This window comes from Aedes aegypti, chromosome 2, assembly GCF_002204515.2.
Source record: "Aedes aegypti strain LVP_AGWG chromosome 2, AaegL5.0 Primary Assembly, whole genome shotgun sequence".
NCBI lineage: Eukaryota > Metazoa > Arthropoda > Insecta > Diptera > Culicidae > Aedes > Aedes aegypti.
The window spans coordinates 329,117,241-329,123,466 of NC_035108.1; the positions used below are offsets into that span (position 1 = coordinate 329,117,241).

The 6,226-nt window shown below is 35.5% G+C and overlaps 1 long non-coding RNA gene across 1 annotated transcript; it reads right to left on the minus strand.

Annotated features, from left to right (window-relative positions):
- Window positions 1–274: 274 nt before the first annotated feature.
- On the minus strand, window positions 275–1,516 carry LOC5574655. The gene is made up of 2 exons (XR_002500714.1): window positions 1,095–1,516; window positions 275–1,027 (listed from the first exon to the last, which is right to left on the minus strand). It is a non-coding gene; the product is annotated as an uncharacterized LOC5574655 (long non-coding RNA).
- Window positions 1,517–6,226: the final 4,710 nt, after the last annotated feature.

Below are 6,226 nucleotides of genomic sequence, written 5' to 3' on the forward strand. Positions count from 1 at the left end.
CAAATTCTGAAAAAGCGGATAAATACTGAAAATTTACTCATTTTTTCAAATTAAAAAATAAGTTGTAAAATTAAAGGAAAGAGTAATAAGTGGATTTGGTATGATCTAACTTCGAGTTGATAGAACAATCAACGGAGCAGATGTGAGGCGAATCTTCAAACTCTTCGCGGGCCGTACGTTGAGCAACACTGCCTTATGTATTCCATATAGCATTTTTTTTTCAGATGTTTGTAAACTCGGATAAATCTTTCAAAATACTACGAGATCTAAAACATCATTATGCGCGATTATTTATTTTTTCATAACTTATACATGCAGATTATAGATGTGGGGGATACACTTATCAGGCCATTATCGTAAACTCGTCAAACGTAGCTCATATGTATAACATTCTAAAACGCTATTTGGAAGAAAAAATTAATAAAATTACATAACTTTCGGAACAATGTTTTATACTTCAACTGACTTGAACAACTTCACATGGACCACACTGGACGGCATCTTCCACGATGATCCGGTTTTTGTCCCGAAGGGCAGACCACTGGAGCCACAAAAATCTGCCTTCTTGATGAATCTATGAGCGTCGGTTTCTCGTTTTCAGAGTCGTTTGCTTCAGAAGAAGCTTTGACATTATGAAATAGATTCATCACCAAAATTAGGAACAAGAAAACAAAGGTTTTAACGACGGTAATCTTCATGGTGGACACGATATTCTCGCAAGCTTCTCAATGAACTGAAAACTTCGTATGGTAATGGTTAGGTATTAATTTACGAAGTAAATTTATTTCCTGCATCTGTATATACATAGTTTTGATAAATTATCACTTGAATGCATTATTCAGGTGCAATCAGCGGCGGTACATTCCCAGGAAGTTGTAAATTATCAAGTGGCACGCAAACAGCAAGACAATACTGATAACGATTTACATTTTACGTCTTACTTTCCGTTCCAAACTGGGCGGCACTTTCCATTGTGGTCTGGCTTCTGACCCTCAGGGCAAACGACGGGAGCATCAATGATATTCGTCTAAAATAGAAGCAATGCCACGTGTTATTTGCAAACATCACCACAATAAAGCCACGATAAAACTAACTTCTTGAATGTCTGATCCAGGTGCAGCTTCTTCGAAGGACTGTTCCTGTTTGACGTGTGGAACCTTAACAATTTTCAGCACATTTTCATCCGGAAATGCCAACGGAGCTTCGTCGTCGCACTCTTCACATACTGGTCGGCCTTGCGCGGCCAACGTCACCAACAAAATTCCACAAACCACAAAAAGAATCTTCATTTCGATTGTCGAAGGCCTGCTTTCGTCCACTGCTAGGATAGGTGTGATGTGCGAAACACCTTCGGTCAATCTATTTCAAATCAATTTGTAATTGGCAATCTTGTTATTTCAGATAACGATACGATAAGCTACAATCCTTAGGCCGGATGTACCGAACAAGAACTGATCAATAAACCTAATCCCTAGGCAATCAAAGTCGGAAAGTGGACAATCCTATCAATCTGTTTACTGTGAATTAACTGGCGGTTTATTTTCCTTGCATACGTGTCCCAGCTATCCACAGTTGTGCTATCTTATCAACAATGTCCACGTGATAACGACCGTATCTAGAGCATTGCGAAGATGAATGAATACATCATCGGTGGTCTGACGGTGCGAGATTAGATTAATGTATCTCACGGTATCTATAGCTTGGTGCTATCTGCAGTATGCAGCGTGACAATGTGCAACAGGTTTTTTCATGGGGAAATTTACGGATTAAAACGTCACTAGGAAGCACCAGCTACCAGGCGTCTCCATTCGTTAATTTTAGGTACCGGAATCCGTGGTAAAATTTATTCGTTAAAAGTTAGAGTCAACATCTATGGCAGGGTTTCTCAACCAGTGGTCCGCGGACCCCTGGGGGGGCGCGAAGCATTGTCAAGTGGCCCGCAAGGCCATTGCGAAAATTGACTGAATTTAATTTGATTCTCAGTTATATATATTAAGTAGGTTCCTGAAAATATCATTGAATATTTACAACATATATTTTAGCTCAATGATCGCCAGATTTTGCCAGAGAATCATCGCAGATTTCTTAATCTCCCAAGAAGAATTCCACTTGATATACCTATTTAGCAGACCTCTCTCTCGTAACAATTCAAAAAGGCCAATCGTTGATTCTGAGAAAATTTGATGTGAATATTGTTCACTACATTTTCAATTCCTATTTCTCAGTATTCGAATCAATCAATGTAATTTCTTGCTCGTTAATTGACGATTTACAAATACTACACGTTAACAAATCAACATTATTCTAAAAATTGACAAAAATGTACAGTAAATAATGATTTCAAATGCTTGGCCCATTTTTGATTTTCAACCAGACATGGGCATTTTTTATAGGACAAATTGAATTTTGTTAGCGTCCCTTTTGGTTTTCAACGAATGCGCAAGAGAGAGTCATTGGCCAATCTCCACTCTAAGGCCAATGACAGTTTGTTGGTGTAAGGAGGTGCCATCGGATGGTATCAAAACCAGATTTGTTTACAAATTGCTCATTGGCCCTTTAGAATTGTTACGCGATTCTCATTCTGGTTAGAATTTTTGGATTATTCTGGAGCCGGCCTTCTGATACCTGAAGTGCATGAGTTATTTTTTGGAGTATCAAGTTCTGTTAATACTCGTTGAGTTCTCTTAATCAGCGATAAAATTTAATTGGAACCCAAAATGTACTAGAAGTGAACTTTTTACTGTTTAACCCTCTAATACCCAAATTTTTGTTTTCGATCTAAATATTATTTTTCGTTATCTAAAATCATTCTAAACACGGTTTGGGCAATGATTTATTTTTCTTCGCAAATTTATGAATTTTGGTTTTTGATTTTTATTATTTTGTTATTCGAACATCCCTATCCTTTTCAATTTTTTCTTGAAGCCTCTTCTGGTTACTGATTTTTGACAATAATAAAAATTTGAGTTTTTACTATACTTTTGAAAATATGAATTTTTTAATTTTTTTCTGGAACATTTTTTATTTTCCGTGTAACTAACGGAAAAACAGATTTGAAATCATTTCAATACCATCAGGCTCTTCTTCTGTAATAGGTTGATCGTAGAAAAATATAAAAGGTACGATTTTTTATAATACACGTTAAATGAATCCCAGGCATTTGTAGGTTATATAAGAATACAATTTTTCAAACAATTTTCAATAATACAAAAAAGTTTCAAAAATCATAAAAAAACTTTTCATTTATGCGTGTTATGAGTCAAGGTTTAGGCCAAAAATAAAATCATTTTAATTTCCGAGCTACGAAAAAATACACAAAATTCCAAAGTGTACCCCGTCTAAAGGCGGGGTTGGGTATTAGAGGGTTAAGTAAAATCCGAACTATTGGTTGCTTGGGTGGAGATGTACTTCAGGAAATACTATTTTAATGTTATTTCAAGATGCAATGACTTTGCATGACTTAATGGTCATGGTTCAGGCAAAGCTTTCGTTTTCATAAATTTTGATTTCAAGAACAATTATTTTCAGGGGTGCGTGGAAAGCTTTAAAACCTAATGGGGGGTCGCAGCTTCAAAAAGGTTGGGAACCACTGATCTATGGAATATTTTCAATGCATAAATTTCACTACTTTTTTTAATTCTTTATTAGTATCATTCCAAACATGGCATTCATTTCTTATATCTAGGTGTTCTGTGTTATTAGACAACACTATCATCCTAATTTGGTAAAACAAATCTAAAATTTTATTAACATTTTGTTAATAACATATTACATTTCATTTGCCGTAGCAGTTCAGATTTTTTACAGGTGAGTTGATTTCACCTGCTTATAAGAGAAAAAAAACGCTTTAATAAACTTAACCCAAATAAAGACATATATAACGCATTAATCGTGGCAATAGAAAATTGCAAAAAATTATAATTAATAATAATTTTATTTGACATTTGTTCCAATGTTTCAACATTGGATATTCTATGTAACTCATTGGTACTATACCAGGGAGGAAGCTTCAGATTCATTTTCAAAATTTTATTTTGAATTCTCTGCAGAGCTTTCTTCCTGGTATTACAACAGCTAATCCATATTGGTACAGCATACAACATGGCTGGCCTGAAAATTTGTTTGAATATCAAAAGCTTGTTCTTAAAACAATGTATTGATTTTCTATTAATAAGAGGATTTAGACATTTTTGAAAGTTAAATTCTTATCTAGCATGAGCCCTATATACATAACTTCATCTGACCAATTTATTGGAACGAGAGGGGTTCCGTGACAACATTTCTACTTGAAGGTTCCAAATAAAGAACTTATGGTTTATGTGGGAATATTATTTGTTGAGTTTTGGAAGCATTAGTTGAAATATTCCATTTTTGCAAGTATGAAGAAAAAATATTCAAACTTTTTTGCTATCGACTACAGATGACACGCAGGCTTCGTCCTTTGGCGGAGAGGCCTGTGTCAAGGACAACAAGGATTTTTGATTTTGGTCCCAAAATGCTGTCTTGGGGAACACCAGCTCTTACAGGAAGTTTTTCAGATCTGGAGTTCTGATAATTAACCTGAAGTGTACGATTTGACAGATAACTTTGAATTATTCTAACAATGTATGTTGGAAAATTATTTTTTTTTAAATTTTACGATCAAACCTTCATGCCAAACACTGTCGAATGTTTTTTATATGTCTAGAAGAGCTAAGGTGACCAGACGCCCCGCGTTTCGCGGGACAACGCAATTTTCAACATGATATTACTGCGTCAAAACTAATTGTTTGACTAAACTTAGAAATAAGATCATGATTTAGACCTAAAATGTTTGTAGAATACACATCCAATAGGAATAATGTTTAATTGGGAACGAGATCTGACAGGGTGTCGTTTCGCGGGACATATGTGGTCGCTTTAAGAAGAGCAAGACCAGTAGAGTAGCCTTCAGATTTGTTGGAACGGATCAAATTTGTTACACGTAAAAGTTGATGAGTGGTCGAATGTCCAAGGCGGAATCCGAACTGTTCAATGGCAAAAATTGAATTTTCGTTGATGTGGGCCATCATTCTGTTCAAAATAACCTTTTCAAAAAGTTTACTGATGGAGGAAAGCAAACTGATTGGACGATAGCTAGAAGCTTCTGCAGGATTTTTGACTGGTTTTAAAATTGGAACATCCTTAGCATTTTTCCATTTGTCAGGAAAATATGCTAATTGAAAACATTTGTTGAGAGTCTTACACTTGTTCTCCCCTTCTCTCTACCATTCGCCTTATTCGATTTTTATGCTTCTGCACTCTAAACTAAACAAACACATTTGATGCGTGCAATTCAAACAGCGACGAAAAATTCCTTTGTCTTTTAGCGATTAGTGCATTCCTGTCGAAGTTGATAGTAATAACTTTAGAAGAAAGAACACCACAATCATTTTACTGAAAATTTTTTGGCAATTCAAAGCACATGAACCGTAATTTTTTTTTTTTTTCTATCTTTATTAACGAGATTTTTAGCCCTGGGCTAGTTCATCTCGGGACCAACGGCTTTACTTCCCTTCCGCAGGAAGTCGTCACTGAAATTTTATGTGACTATTTCGGGGATGGGATTCGATCCCAGGTCCTCGGCGTGAGAGGCGTGTGTTCTAACCACTACACCAGGTCCGTCCCCCCACCGTAAATATTGATTTCATTTTGCAAAACTGTTGCAACATAACTCCACTTTTAATCGCCAATCGAGTGTGGCCAAAAATGCAAAAAAGGTAGCTTGTCAAAAAAGCTCTCAGTTGATAACTGCGAAGTGTCTATAAGGTTTGATTTTAGACTCAAGGGGCGAAAATTTTTAAAATAGAAATTGAGGTGCGAAAAATTCAGAAAGGAGGCGAAAAGGCTAACACGGGAGCATTTGAAAATAATTACTCATGATTGTTTTAGGACACACATCTAAAGGTTAATGAATTCCAATTTAACTTATTCCAATAATATTTTATCGATATATCTCCAATCAGGGTCATTTTAAAATTATGATAGGCTACACTTGATAATTGTCAAACACATGCATTCAGGTTTTTTAATATCATGTGAGTTTTAAGAATGGTCGGTATTATCTTTTTATATATTGCATTGACGGTACAGCTTCCGCGCACACAATATGAGTCAAAAAACATTTTGAATTTTCATATATTGGTTCAGTGTTTTTGGACTGAACAAAAAAAAATCGTTCCCAGAAACGTAAAACATTTATTATTCA